This window comes from Canis aureus, chromosome 13 (genome assembly GCF_053574225.1).
Source record: "Canis aureus isolate CA01 chromosome 13, VMU_Caureus_v.1.0, whole genome shotgun sequence".
Classification (NCBI taxonomy): Eukaryota; Metazoa; Chordata; class Mammalia; order Carnivora; family Canidae; genus Canis; species Canis aureus.
This window is the reverse complement of record NC_135623.1, coordinates 28,442,855-28,459,044: the sequence shown is the minus strand read 5'-3', so window position 1 is coordinate 28,459,044 and position 16,190 is coordinate 28,442,855. Positions and strand designations below refer to the sequence as shown.

Here is a 16,190-nt window from a genome sequence, read left to right as displayed (position 1 = left end):
AAGAATAGAAGAATCAGAATGGCCTCATCAAGGATGCACAGAATCCACATGTGTGGAGCTAATGGGGGAATGACAGGCAATGTGAATAAAAGAATGGAGGGAAAAATAATTACCAGATTAGAAAAGGGAACAATATCTTTTACTTAGATTCTCATGTTGGAATATCTATTTCTACTACTCAAGTCAGGCACTTCGTACGTGTTGCCTAGATTATTTGGATCATTTCCTAGGTAGTCCCCTTTTTCCAGCCTTTCCCTTTCCCAGTCCATTCTGAAATACATGTCCAGAGTAATTATGTTAAGCTCTACTCAGATTATTTCCCTGTTCAAAAACTTCAGTGGTCCCCAGTGAAGCCTGGTGTTCAAGGCCATTGATAATTGGGCTCTACTCACTTTTAGTTTTATCTCCATTTCTCTTTGTGAAATATGTGCTTTGAACTTCCTAGTTATCATTGCCACCCCCATTCTCTCAGCTTTCCCTAGATTTAAAGTTTAAATAATCTTTTCATTTTCATTTTACCATTGATTTTCACACTCAAAACAATCACCATGTCCTACAATATCTGTTATACCCAATACCCTCAAAAGGACTTTCATTTTTCAGAATTGACCACTAATATCTCTAGAATCTATTCTCTATTTTATGTCTATTAGATGATTTCTGTAAAACATCATTTTTGGTACAATTAGATACTAGTTTGAGATTATCTCCTGAATTGTTCCTCCTAAAAGCTGGTCTTAATGCTGGAAAGAATTAACAAAATTAAAAAAGATTATCTTCACTTTTCTTTTCTTTTTGCCACAATTCTTGCAGTTAGATTTTTCTTCCCATAAGCATTACGTCATAAAATTCTGCACAAAAATACAACGTTCTCCTTAAAAAGTCAAAGCAAGGTTTAAAAGTTTTTCCTTTATATTTGAGTTTTCAAGTAAAGAGCAAGGTGATATTTTCTAAAGCATGGTTTCTGTTTAAAGATATAACAATTTCAGAGTCACGGTGAAAAAACTCAATGCTTATACTGGATTTTGCCATCATAACAGCTGTCACTCCATGGAAACAATTTCTAGAATTTCTAGGAATTATATATACTTGCTAAGACTGTTCCCTACTTATAAGACTAAGTTTTAGAGTAACTTTAAATATGTTCTTGCCATTTTTACCACGTAAAAAACTAAAGAGCGAGATTTCAGTTTAGAAATAAAAGCTGTTCAAAATTAAAATTAGATGCCCAGTTTTACTAGCTCAATAAGTACTAGATTGAAATGTGTTAAAACTTAAGGGTGAGGGGAAGGTTAATAGGTTAATATAGTAGAGATCTCTTTAGTTTTATAACCAAATGTTGATATTTCCTGCAGAAGTGTATAGAAAGGGAAAGTCTCTGTGAAGAGAGAGAAAAAATGCAAAACCTCTGAAGGAAATCATGTGGAAGGTTCTTGAGGAGTGAGGTTACCGGACAGGGAAAACCTTTAGCAGATTGTAAAGATAGTGAGGGCATAGCAGTGTGCAAAGCCGGTGATGGTGATGAAGGTATCCACAAAGGCACCTGAATTTTAGGCCCGGAAAAGAGCAGAGAACGCTGATGGCGATCAGTATGAAATCCTTCCCTGCAGTGCTTTAAAGTGCCCAGAGTGTAATTGAAATGAATTGATCAGTTGTTCTAACACCTTTAAAAAATGTGGTATAAGAGTCCATTTTGAAACTGGGTTAAATGGATAACTATTTTGCTTTATGTTCGAGTATACAGCATTGTGCTTTCATGTAATAAAACTGATATTAGGCTCTTAAGCTTTATGAGGTGTGAATTTACTCCCCCTACCCTGGCCACATTCTTTCCTCCTTCCCTCCCTTCTTCCTTCCCCGGGCTAACGGAATTTGTAATGTTGCCATCCCCCCACCCTCTTGATGGCCCTGTTAAACTTTGCTTTCCATCTCGGAGTTAAAGATACTTAGCACATTTAGAGAGTAGACTTGTGAAAATTAACATTTCCTGTAAAGCCAGCCATTAAAAGCAACAACTTACGCCACTCCAGAATGATTGACTTGAGACCTCCTGCTTGCCAGTGTCAAGCCTTCATGATCCTGGAGTTTGGAAACTGGGGAAAGGGCTGAGATTTTCTGCAGTGCATCTCTAATTTTAGCATCTTTGCTCCTGGGTAAGGTTCTCAAATTCATTCCTGCTGCATTGATTTTGTTTTAGAATATTTTTAGTAGGGACACAAGAAGGACCTAACAAGTGTTCTTATCTTAATTTACCAGCGAAGTTGCATCAATGTGAAAAAAATGCCCTCTGCCTGATGTTTTGTTTGATACTGAAATGTGAGAAAGCATGTGGTTATACTTGAGTAATTTAAGAAATTCTCTTTAACACATGGCAGAGAAAAACAAGTCATGGAAAAATGAAGAAACGGGGAAATTGTTCTCTTCAAATTTTGGAGACAATTTTAGGAGAAAAGTGGCAAATGCCCTGTCTTAGTCCATTCAGGCTATAACAAAAATAACGTAAACTGGGGGACTTATAAACAACAGAAATTTGTTTTCATAGTTCTGGAAGCAAAAACGAAGACACTGGCAGGTCAGTGTCTGGTGAGAGCCTACTTCCTGGTTCACAAATGGCTGTCTTTTTGCTGCATCCTCACAAGGCAGAAAAGGGCAAGGGGACCCTCTGGGGCCTCTTCTATAAGGGCACCAATCTCATTCATGAGGGCTCCATCCTCAGGATCTGATCACCTTCCAAAGGCTGCACCTCCAAATACCATCCTGTTGGGATTAGGTTCCAGCATATGAATTGTGAGGGGACACTAACATTCAGTCTATAGCACCCTTACATACAAGTTAAATATTAAGCTCAATACACAATCTTACTATGGATGTTTTGGGAGGAGAGAGCATCTTGCAAGAGAGTTTAGAGCCTGGGTGGATTTGGGACCTCCAGGCTTCAGTTGGAACCCTTTGCTGCTACTTAGTGGTTGAATGGCCTTGGTGACTAAATCTCCTTCACCTTCAATTCCTCATCTGTAAACTGGAAGTAATATCAGTATCTGCCTTATAGGGTAGTTGTACCGAGTAAGAAATGTACAGTGCCTGCGGATTCCTGGGTACGTACTCAGTAAGTGGTAGCTATTAGGACAATGAAGCTCCAGCGCATAAAGCAGCTTCCAATAAGCTCAGCACCTGGGGAGTTCTCTCTGGGCAAAACTGTCTGACCAAAGTCTGTCTTCTTCCCCTGATTGAAAGTACACTTAAATGGCCTGAGGGAGGATAAGGATGAAGTTCCTGGCTTCCTTAGCCTCTCAGCCCCTTTCTTCCTGTCAAGTGAGGCTCTCTCCTGGCAGAGAGGTGGTGATTGGGAATGATACGGGCAGAGCTGGGAAATGATCTCGCCTTCACAAAAACCTAGGTGATTCTCATGTAACTTGGCCACTAGATTAATTTCCTAGAGTTATTAAAACCAATTGCCATAGACTGGGTGGCTTCAAACAACAGACATTTGTTCTTTGCTGGCTAGAAGTCCCCAACTCAAGGTGTTGGCAAGGCCAGGCTCTCCCTGAAGGCTGCGGGAAAGAATCTGTCCTATTCTTTGAGCTTCTGGTGTTGAGGGCAGTCTTTGTTGTTTCTTGCCTTGCAGACACATCATTCCAATCTCTTCTTTTATTGCTATCTGGCTTTCTCCCTGTGTGTCTGTGTCTCTTCTTTTTAGGCTATGAGTTCTACCTGGTTAAGAGCTACCCTACTCCAGTCTATCAGCTTAATTTGATGAGGTCTGTGAAGATTTTATTTCCAAATAAGGTCACATTCATGGGTATCTGGAGTTAGGCTTGAATATATCTTTTTGAGAGATAAAGTTCAACCCACAACACCCACTATATACGTCTGCATTGAACAATATATTTCTCATTTCTTAATGTGGATATATTATTGTTTTCTAGCAGCACTACTTATTTTCTATTTAGTTATTTTCCTCTGTTTTTTAAAAACACAATTTTTACATTTGAAAACACACTCAAAAGTTGCCAGTGTGAAAAAGTCCTCATTAAACAAATAGTTTTTTTCTAGAGTCTTTCCTCATAGGATTTTCTTACCATTCTTTTACAATCAATGCTAGGAAGAAACCAAACTCCTTGTAGAAATGTGATACACGTAATAGATAGGGCTGCTGGGTATCAGTGTATAAACCTTAACTATTTGGCTGACATTATTGTGGTTTAGGATTAAACCGGTTTTCAAAATCAGTAAATGATGAGTTTTCCCTCTCAGTAGTCCCTGGCTAAAGTAGAGTTTTCATTACTGGGATTTTAAATATAATTAACCTTTTTATAATAAGATTCTGAGTATTTTTGAAGACTCATTTTACCAGAGAGTTATCAGTTTAAGGAAGTCTGAAAGGCTCACCTCCTATATGTTTGAAACAGTTTTTGGAATGTGAGATATGCTAAGAATCTAAACCTTAATTCTTTTGGAGGGCTTTAATGATACAGAGAAATTCTTTTTTTTTTTTTAAAGAATATTCGCCTCCATATTTTTGTTCACATGCATATTTCTTATAGAGTGTCAGAAACTTGTAACACCTAATTATCTTAAAACATGAATATGTCAAACTTATAATTTCTAATAATCATATTGAGTATAGCTCATAGTAGTAGCTCATAATTCCAACTCCTACATCCTTCATACTAAAAACAGAAACTGAACTTCTTAGTCAATTTTCTATAGCAAAAGTTTAGAATTGGAGAAACATCTCCAACTCAGGATCCAATGGTATTTTCATAGATAATGTGAAGCCTGTTGAAATGAACTAACTACCATCACCAAAACATAACCTTTGAAGGATCTGCTAGACTGAGAGGTATGAATAGCAGACGGCTTTAGCTTTCACACTCTTCCACGTTGCTCACATACCAGACAATCTGCACTGTAACATCTCACCACCGTAACTGTGCTGCTGTTAACGTTGCAAAAATATATTATATTAGTGGTTACAATGAAATGCCACCAGAATGAAGAACAAAATGAGAATAAGAGTGATGCTTTCCAGGTCAAACCCACTTAATTTTGTAAAAAAAAAAATGTATGTAGTACAAATTGATGTTAGGGAAACGAAAATCTCTATTGACTTCTCTTAGGTAAAAATTCTTTTGCTCTTTGCCATTCCAAATCCATGGTAAGTAGAATACTAAAATGGTTCCCAGAGCTTCTGCCTCCTATCCTGCTCCACTGCTAGATATATATCACCCTTTGTAATCCTCTCTCCATGAGTGTGAATGAGACCTGAGTCATAGTAGGTTACTTTATACGGCAAGGGTGTAGGGATATATTTAAGGTTCCAAATCAGTTAATTTTGAATCCAGAGGGAGATGGTTTGGGGGTGGATCAGACTTAATCAGGTGAAGGGCTTTCAAGAGGAACCTGGGTCCTTTCTGAGATGAGAGAGAGAGAGAGAGAGAGAGAGAGAGATTCTGCTGCCCTTGAAGAAACAAACATCCATGTTGTAAACCTGCCTTTGACAAGGGCATCTCCAGGAAGTGAGGGTCTCAATCCTAAAAATGGCAAGAAACTGAATTTCTTCTCCAAATCTGAAGGAGTTGAGTGTCCTGAGTCTTCCAACTGACACGTTGACTAGAGTCTAGTGAGACTCTGAGCAAATGTTCTAGTTAAACTATGTCTGGATTCCTGATCCACATAAAATGGAAAATAAATTTATTGTGTATTGCTTTAAGTTGCTATGTTGTCTTACTATGTTGTAACCTTCAATGCAGCACTAGAAAACCAACAGATCTCTCCACAGACCGTTTTTTAGTATATATTCATAATAGTAGAGCATAGTCTCATATTAATTTAATTGGTAATTATTTACTGTCTACTCTATAGGAATGATATATATGATAATGTTCATCCATGTCCCCAAAGAGTTTAGACTAATCTGGAAGCATAAGGCAAATAGCTCTAACAAAAGAACAAAATTGGGAAGTGCCATAAGCAGGAGACCTATGGAAAGTCAGGAGCCTCTGCTCAAGGAAGCAGGAAAAATAGTCCAAATGTGTTGGCATGTGGTCTGAGCAGAACTTTATAGTCAAAGTGCATTAGTCATTTTTAAAAACATCTATTTATTTACTTGAGAGAGAGAGAGAGAGTGAGCGAGTGTGAGCGCATGAGTAGCAGAGGAAGAGGGAAAGAGAATTTCCAGCAGACTCCACACTGGGTGGGGAGCCCGACAGGGCAAGGGGGGTGGTGGTTTCAGTCTCCTGATCCTGAGGTCATGACCCGAGCTGAAACCAAGAGTCAGATACTTAACCTACTGCACTACCTGGACACTCCAAAGTACATTAGTCATTTGAGTGTATCATAGTTTCTAACATTCTAGCTGTTACTGGGCTGTTCAACCTACAGATTCCCAAGTAACTTCTGTTAGGCACGTGATATGATGAGCACTGGCTGTTCTGTACAACTGATAAATCATTGAACACTACTTCTGAAACTAAGTATGTACTTTATGTTGGATAATTGAATTAAAAGAAAAAAAAGCAATGTGAATTTAAAAAACCAAGCAACCAAAGAAAAAACCTGTGAGGGATCAACGATAATACCGGGGGTGTAGATAGGCGGTGGTGTTTAGAAGTAGCCAGGAAAGAGTTAGGTCTACCTAGGGTAATGACAGTTTATTTCTTTTCTCTCCTTTTCTCTCCTTCTATTCAGTGCCCTAACACTTAGCCAATTTCTCTTCATCCTGTCAAGTGCATGGGCTATCATTCTGTTTGTCCTCGCAGGAGAGAAAAAATCACACTCACTGCTTTCACTTTCTCACTTCCTAGGTCGTCACCTCACACCCTGCAAGCTGATTTCTGATTCCAGCTCCCTAATGAAACAAGGCTTTCCAAGGTCAACAAAGAGGTCTAACTCCACTGGCCTCTTCTCAGGCATAATCTTCTGTGATCTATCTGTAGTAGATCATGTCTGGATGCTTAAATCTCTCATTATTCCTTCTCCTGGTCAAAAAAGAAAACAAGGCTGACCATACTCTGTTCCTGAAATCTCATAAAGCTTTATGGTTTACACAGTAAATTATGATATATCTCATAAAGCCCTATGGCTTACAGAGAAAAGCATTAAGTGTTCTCAAAAATGGGGTCACATGCTTTCTTTTCCAATCACATGTTGAGTGTATCTTCTAATCCAGTTGCAGCAAGCAAGCTGCTAACCCTAAAACTCTGTCTGTGATGGTCCTCAATTCATATTGAACAACTCAGTATCACTTCCTTGGTTATGCAAATCACCTCCTCTGGTTCAAGGTGTAATTGAAAGGTCACCTCTTTTTTTTTTTAGCTCCTTCTCTTTTATTCCCATACCTTTCTCCCTCCTTTGTACCTTGCTTACATGTACATACTTCATTATGCCCTGGACTAAAGTATGTGTCGTTCAATGTCTTCGAGATTCTTTTTTTTTTTTTTAAGATTTTATTGATTTTATTGATTTATTCATGAGAGACGCAGAGATAGGGAGAGGCAGAGACACAGGCAGAGGGAGAAGCAGGCTCCATGCAAGGAGCCCGATGTGGGACTCGATCCTGGGTCTTCAGGATCATGCCCTGGGCTGAAGGCAGCGCTAAACCTCTGAGCCACTGGGGATCCCCAAGTTTTTGAGATTCTTTATGCTCTCCCAAAACTGGAGTCGTAAATCTGTACCCCACAGGGTCATTTGAGGGAATAATTGGTCAAACCATAATATATTGATGAAGGCCTGTACTAATTACTCAGACATTAATGGTGGTGATGATGATACCTGTCCCTTATCCCGCATTGGACTGAAAATATCTGCAGGGCAGATGGATGCTTTTGTCATTTTTGCTTCTCCCAAACTTCAGGGAGTATGTTTAATAAGTTTTAAATCAAACTGGCTACTGTCTCTCAGAAACTCTTTTTGCTTCGTTTCTCTGACACTCTGCGCTTCTGCTATACTCACTCCTCTACAATATCTCATCTGTTTCTTCATCGGTTTCTTTACTCATCCATGAGTTTTATATTTTAATCATGTATTCACTTTCTCTTTTCCACCCTATTATATCTTCTTAATAATGACAATTACCCCCTTCCACAACCTCAATTTATATGTGGTCAACTCCCAGACCTCCATTTCCAATGCTGATCCTTCTCTTGCATTCCCATTCCCTGCAGGGCATGACCCTGCCACAGTAATAATGCCCAGCTTCTCTGGAACCATTTCCTATTTTCTTCTGCCTGGACACCCTCACATCCACTTGCAGTGCTTGGCAACTGCTCGTTCGCAGAGTCTGTCACAACCCTGCCTTTCTTTCCCTAGTGGATCAGGCTTTCATTATCTGCAGTGTTCCCTCAATTACCTCCTCTCTGCCTTGTCCCTCTTTCCAGCCCTCCCCTTGCGATCTGTCCTACCCACACACAGCCGCCAGATTGATGTTGCTGAAACAAAACTATAATTGTGTTACTTCCACGTTTAAATATCTTGAATGGTTCCTGGCTCCTCTTTAACTATTAAATAAAGTCTAAACTCCTTAGCCTGATATTTATGGCCCTCTCCAAATGAATTCCAAATTACTTCTCCAGTCTTGTTTTTGATGGTGCCTCTGCACATCCCTTAGGTTTCAGCCTGCGTCACGTCTTACGTTTTACATTGTTACTGCTGGTATGCATACTTTATCTTTCCTATTAGATTATAAGAATGCTAACTTGCTCTACGGGACATTCCACCACCAGCCATCCACCCACCTTTATTGTTGGCCTGCTCCCTGTAAGCTTGTAGTCTAGAGAAGAAAAGACTGGGTCCAGACGAGGAGAATGTCTTCTCAGAACTTAAAGTCCAGGAAGGAACATAAGATATGAGCGTAATAATACTACATGATAGAAGATGCACATATTAAAGGAATGAGATGGCTGTTTAATAAGAGCGGCATGGGAATGCTAGCATTTTAATGGAGCCTTAATCCTTTAGGTTATGGAAGCTTGGATATGCAGGGATGGGAGTAATGGCGTTTCAAATGTAGGAATATGATGGGTTTAGGCTTAAAGGCAGGAAATGCAGGCAAGTGTCTGTAGGACAGAGACTAGTTCAATTGAGAGAAGTTGAAATAAGGCTGGTAGTTTGGGGCTCTACCACAGAGGGTCTTGGGTGACAAATGAAGGAGTTCAAAAGTTGGCAAAGGGGGCTTGCAAGGTACCTGAGCAAGAGATGTGCAGGTTCAGAGCAGGGCTTCAGGAAGAATCATCTGGAAAATTTATATATGATTGGATTGGCCAACAGTGGAAAATTGTTGTGGGAAGACCTCTTCGGAGGCTCTAATGGCTGTGATATGGATGAGGACCCAAATAGTACAGTGGCAGTGGGAGTGGAAAGGAGACAGGGGACAGAATGATGAGGTAATAGGACTTAATAACAAGTTAGACAATGGGGAGAAAATGTGGCAAGAGTGAAAGGGGATAGTAGGAATCCAGTTTCAGGATAGAGGAATATATATGTGTTTCTATCTGTTTGGCTGAGGGAAAAGGTGAGTTTGGTTTGATATACCTAATTTCAATTGCAAATAGAGTATATACAGATGTATAGCTCTGAAAAGTGTACAGCACTTCAAAAAAAGGAATTTGTTGTTTTAATTTGCATTTCCCTAATGACTAAAAACATTGAACATTTTACATGAATTTATCAGTCACGTGTATCATTCATGGGGTGTCTGTTAAAATCTTTTGCTGGGGCACCTGGGTGGCTCAGCGGTTAAGCATCTGCCTTCAGCCCAGGGCCTGATCCTGGAGACTGGGCATAGAGTCCCATACCAGGCTCCCTGCAGGAAGCCTGCTTCTCCCTCTGCTGTGTCTCTGCCTCTCTCTCTCTCTCTCTCTGTCTCTCATGAGTAAATAAATAAGAAATACAATCTTTTGCTCATTGTTTTATTGATTTATAAGAGGTTTTTATCTTTTCCAAATATATTTTGGAAGCATCTTCTTTACTAAATATACATATTATGGATGTTGTCTCCCAGTTTGTGACTTGCCTTCTTGTTAATAGTATATTTCAAAAAGCAAAATCTTTATTTCTGAAGAAGTTGAATTTATCAACTTTTTCCTCTAAAGTTAATGCTTTTGATGTACTGTTAAGAAAACCTTTGCCAGAAAGAGGAAGTGGGGAGATATCAGCCAAAGGGTAGGAACTTCCAGGCTATGGAGCAACTGGGACTCTCCTACATCACTGGTGAGATATTCATAATACAACCACCGTAGAAAAGCAGTCTGACACTTTAAAAAAAAAATCAGATGTAAATGCTATACAACTCAGTAATTCCACACTTATGTACTTGGTACTTCCCAAGAGAAAAGAAAACATAAACATATATTCCTGTTTACAGGACTTGAACAAGAATATTTATAGCAGTTTTATTCTTAAGAGCCCTAAATTGGAAATAGTCTAAATGTCCATTAGGTAAATTGTGGATATCCTGACAATGGGAAGTACTGAAGCAATGAAAAGGAGTGGCTGATACATATAAGAACATTCATGAATCTTAAAAATACTATGTTTTCCGTGAAAGAAACCAGAACCAGACACAAAGGACTATGCAGTGTATGGTTCCATTTTTAGGAAATGTTAGAACAATCAAAACTAATTTACAGTGATAGCAGTTCAATTATCACCTAGAACCAGGGCAAAAATTGCTGGGATGGGACTAGAGCAATTTTTTGGAGTGATGATTACATGGCGTATATTTGTCGAAATGCACAGAACTATGTATCTACGGTGGGTTCATCTTACTGTATATAAACCAGTCCTTAATAAAGTTAAATTCCTTAAAGTTATTAAAGTGGGGATCTCAGTGGAAGCATCAAGCGTAGAGGTTGAGTTTTGAGTCTGATTTACATAAAGACAATATTGGAAGTTCTGAAATCATGAAGAAATCAGAGTGATAGAAGAATGCCAATGCAGATCCTTGAAAGTACCTACTTGTAAGTGCTTGGAGGAAGAAGAGAGAAAGAATGCTCAGAAAGAAATGAAGAGAGTTACAGTGTGAAGTAACTAAGGGGAAAGGGGTACTGGGGTAAGGTATCAATATGGGTAAGGCACAAGGCCTTGGGTGCCTTTTACGTATAGCTCCAACTTTCTCCGGCCGAGTGAATGGCCAGACTGAGTAATCCAGCTAGCAGCAAGCCTGCATCAAACTCCAATGGAAGACAAAAACAGAACTGACTTTGGGAAACTGTCCATAAGTTCTCTTACAATGGAAGCACTGGTAAAATCATGCGGTGTTCAGCTTTTAGAAAGATTAAGCTCAAACTTTCTGGAAGCACCTGGACTTTCATATCAGTAGCAGTGGACTTAGAGCTGGAGACTACTTAATTCATCAGAGCAAAAACAAATGTCTACTGATTAGGCTCTGGAGGGCAGCCAGGTAAATTGCATTAGAGCACCAATAGCGAATAAGGAGGAGAAAGGTAGGTGGATGCCAGCAGCTGTGGAAAGGTGAGGCGACATGGCACCGTTCCAGCTAGTGTGGGCAGATGATGGCTGGCAAGGCCATTTGAAGCACCACTTCAAATGGTGTCACAGTCGTGGCGTTCTTGGAAGCAAGCGTAGCTGAAAAACTGAACTGCCGTGTTTGGTGTAGCTGATAAGGTGAAACAGAGAAACTCACCCAAGAAAACCTTACCCAGGTACCCACTGCTGGGAAAGGTGCTGTACAAGGACACTTCCGGTTGTCTTTGAACTCTCCATGAAAGTACAGAAAACTGGCCTGTGTTGTGCAGCAATAGTCATAAGAAAGGAGTTCGTCTTGTTTCTTGGGCATTCCAATGCAACATATTTTTAAGACTAAAAAATGAAACTAAGTCCCAGACCCCCACTTGAGTAAAAATGTTTGTGGGGAGAACCATTTACTCTGAGGACCAATTTGGCAGCTGCTGGTATCTTAGTGCTGGGTGAGACCGGGCTGCCAGCTGGCTGGAGAAGAAAACAAATGGGGGACAGCACAGGCAAAAGGAGTAGAAAACGGAACAGGGAATGACAAAGTTATAAAAGGTTGAGGAAAGAGAGAGAAAAATAAAAAGGGTGAAATAGAAAAGGTGGTTGTGTCGTGCTGCGTGGCTGAGGGCAAAGCAAAATGGCTCTGTAGGTAAGTCCCTCTTTAATCTAGGGTCATATTCCATTTTGCCTCCTACTCATCTTTTTTATTATATTAAAATTTTATTTAAATTCAGTTAATTAACGTATAATGCATTATTGGTTTCAGAGGAAGAGGTCAGTGATTCATCAGCCTTATGCAGCACCCAGTGCTCATTATATCACGTTCTCTCCCTATTATCCATCACCCAGTTTTACCCCATTCCCTCACTCTCCTCCCCTCCAGTGACTATCTGTTTGTTTCCTATGATTAAGTCTCTTATGGTTTGTCTCCTCCTCTGATTTTTTCTTGTTTTATTTTTTCCTCTCTCTTAACTCTCCTTTCCAGTAAGACCCCTTTGGAAGTCCCTCTTACCCTCCCTCCCTCCCTCTCTTCCTCCCTTCCTTTTTTTTCTTTTCTAAATGGAGGTATAATTGACATATGACAACAGTATCAGGTGTACGACATAATGACTCGATATTCGTATAGCAAAATGGTGATCCATGATGAAGTCTGGCTAATATCTGTCTCTACACATAGTTACTAGTTTTTTCCTTGTGATGAGAAGTTTTAAGATCTACTTTCTTAGCAACGTTCAAATATACAATACAGTATTGACTCTAGTCACTGCTGTACGTTATATCTCCAAGACTTACTAACCTTACAACTGGAATTTGGTACCTTTTGACTCCCTGCCTCCAATCTTACCCATCCCCCAACTCTCTGCTGCTGGCAGCCACCAATATGCTTTCTGTATCTATGAGTGGAAGCCCACCGCCCCCCCCCCTTTTTTTGATAATATGATTATCTAGGATCTTTTGACTTAGAATACTTCTCCCTACTGTGAAACAGGTTTTGTACTGGTATTGGAGACAGTAAGATGAAAAGACAGTGTTCTGGTCTCGAGCAGACTGGTTGGTAATAAGACAGAAAACACAAATAGATGAGCAAAACATAAAGTAAAAATTACAAACGTGTGAAGACTTGTTACAGGAGGTGAATTGCTGGTTGACAGGTGAGGGGGTGACAGGAAGGCCTTCAAAACAGAGGGGAGTTCTGAAGGATAACTGAAAGTAGTCCAGCTGAACAAGCAGTGGCAAGCACGATATTTCAGGCAGAGGAGAGAATCTGTACCAAGACTGCGAAGCATGGGACACCACGGATAATATGGTCAGTAGCTCTAAGCATTTCTGTCCTGATGAAGTAAACTGTGTGAGGGTGAAGAGTCGGACATGAGGTTTGATATGTCCAACATATGTGTGAGCCATATCGGGTCATCTCATAAAAAGCCATTGATGACTTGCTGAGATATTTTAATTTAGAGGTCCTCTGGGAGAAGAATTCTGGGTCTGAAATGCCACTGAGACCTAGAAACGAGTTAAAATCATGGGCTTTGGTTGAGTTCCTTAGCGTGTCCTATACAGCCTTGTACACAGCAGGTGCTAATAAATATGCATTGGAAGTCTGAATATTATTTATATAGATAGCACTTTACATGTTAATACCACACGGCTCACACCCACCTTCCCAGAGGTCAAGTATTGTTATTAGCCCTGTGTTACAGAGAGATTAAATGATTTGCCTAAGATCATATACTACTAATGACAGAACCACATTTTGAACCCAGACAGACCAACTCTAAAGCTCACACTCTGGCCTTCAGTTATAGCAAACGACGCTGTCTCAACTTGGGTGGATTACTGAGACGGGGCCAGAGTCTCTGAGTGATTGACGTAGCATTCTGGACAAAGTATGATCACTTCAGGGCTATGGAGAGTAGTACTAAAGAGTTTAGGTATAATAAGTACATAATTATAATAATAATGTTTCTAATCACTGTGTAATGGTTTACTGGTTTTATAGGATTGGTTCCAAATCCTTCTGAATAGGAAATTATTATCATAAAATTTACTTTCAAGGCAGGGCACCTGGGTGGCTCAGCCAGTTAAGCGTTTGCCTTTGGCTCAAGCTCATGAGGGTCTGGGATCGAGCCTCACGTCCTGCTCCCTGCTCAGTGGGGACCCTGCTTCTCTCTCTGCTCTTCCCTGCCCTGCTCGTGCTCTCTCTCTCTCTCTCTCTCAAATAAATAAATAAAAATCTTCAAAAATATTTACTTTGAAGTCAATGAGGAATGTAACTCCATCAGTTAAGGTTTACTACCATGGAGATCCTGAGTATTTCCTGTTTCTGCGGACAGGTGTGCATTACCTTCAGTAAATGGCATATTTACCCAGGCAGATATGTTTCTATTATTTAGAGTCTACCACTGATGCCCCTGCCTTCTTTTCTTTTTAACTTGTATGTGTCCAATCCGAGTACAAAACTTGTATGTCTCCAATCCCAGTACAAAACTTGTATGTGTAAAAACAGCTCGAAAGAAAAAAGGAGAAGAAAGAAAGGGTTTAAGCAGATTTTAAATTATGTCAGGACAGCAGTTTCATTCAGAGTGTTTGAAGAAGAAACCTTTAAATGGGCCAGTAGCTTCTTAATTTTTATGTTAAACTTCTCTAAGTGCACTTAAAAGGCAGGCTGCTGAGACATGTGAGATCAGAAGATATCAAGTTTAACTTCTTTATGATAGTATTACAGTATTCTCATACACGAAAATCAGAACAAAAAATAAAGTCAAGTGCTAAAAATATAATAATACATCATATGTTTTCCTACTGGTTTCTGCTTTTAAATTCTTTGTCCTATTTAATAGAAACTGGCACAAACCTGTCAGTCACACCATAAAAGATCAACGGAGTCGTTAAAAGCGAGGAGAAAGCTGTAGTCTCTCAGCTTCTCTCTTTCTACTGTTTTCTTTATATATTTGCATTTGCAGTCAGGCTTCCTCTCGTGAAAATGTAACCTATATTGTGACATGCAACTGGTACATGGTGAGGAGTAGACATTTGAGGCTATTTTAAAATATATTTGCATATTTGTAAAGCATTTCAGCAAGGTAATTCCTGAGTTCTTTTTAATATATGTCCAAAATATCCCCTCCCCTTATTTGTCCTCAGGTGCCTTTACTTGATGTCTTTGAAATGCTAATGGAATATTGCTAAGTGAGGTTGAGAAACTTAGTTGAGATCCTAATTCACTTGGTGGCTTTATGGGCTCACCATTACTCTGTATTACCCAGGCTTTAGAAATTTATAAAATCCCTCAACACTAGTTCATTTGAAAGGCATGAATTTCTTGGGGGGAATTTTCTGCATAATAGGCTTCCAAGAGGGAAACACAATTCAAGGACACATTTAAGCAACTTTCCTGAATTATCAGTAGCATATGCTTTTGTTATGTTTCCACATTGAACAGAGGCTGTTGCAGGAGTCTTTTCAGACTTGTTCTTTAAAATGTATATTATATGCAATGTCCCAATTTATAACAGAGCATTTATGATGCTCCTTTTACTCTCCAAGTATAAGTAATACTACAACATGTCTACATATATAATTATTAGAAATCAAGAAGAAGTGGTAAGTATAAAAAGGAAAAACAAAACAGTCTATAATACATTTATATTTCAATATAAACATCTTCGGGTATAACTACACTAGAAGACAACAAAATGATCAAATGCAACTGCTAAAAGGGATTTTGGATTTAGAGAAGTAAGACAATCAGAAGATTTACAAAACCAGGAGACAAAACATCAGAGGTTGGGTGAATGTTATGAGAACATTCTGTTGATATTAGAACCACTCACAAATACATTGTAGCCATGTTTATATGGCAAATAGTGCTTGGCTTAGATACTTGTAAACAAGATTTCCTTCTAAATGCATGTCTTCTGGAGATTTTAAAAAGTGTGCAGAATGTGGGGATATTTTTCATTGTATGTAACCGTCTCACATGTTGCAAGATCTGTAGACTCTTAGGCCCATAGTCTTTAAATACCAGTTGCCATTCCTCACACCCATTTTGTTTAACACATTAAAAATGGCCCCAACAATGTTTGGAATATCCTGTAGGAGGCAGTGTTAACTCTACTGACTTGACACTAAAGGAATAAGTTTTTACTAATGGTAGCGCGTAAACATTTCTCTCTGTATACACAGACACACACACGCGCGCGCGTATTTCCTACGTT

General features: G+C 39.3%; 1 protein-coding gene and 1 long non-coding RNA gene across 11 annotated transcripts in view; one reads left to right on the top strand and one right to left on the bottom strand.

The window, feature by feature from the left end:
* The window catches only part of SYT1 (synaptotagmin 1), a 537,260-nt gene that overhangs the window by 184,403 nt on the left and 336,667 nt on the right, over window positions 1-16,190 (bottom strand). The window lies entirely within an intron of this gene.
* LOC144282230 (uncharacterized) overlaps window positions 1-16,190 on the top strand; it is a 304,549-nt gene that overhangs the window by 193,504 nt on the left and 94,855 nt on the right. The window lies entirely within an intron of this gene.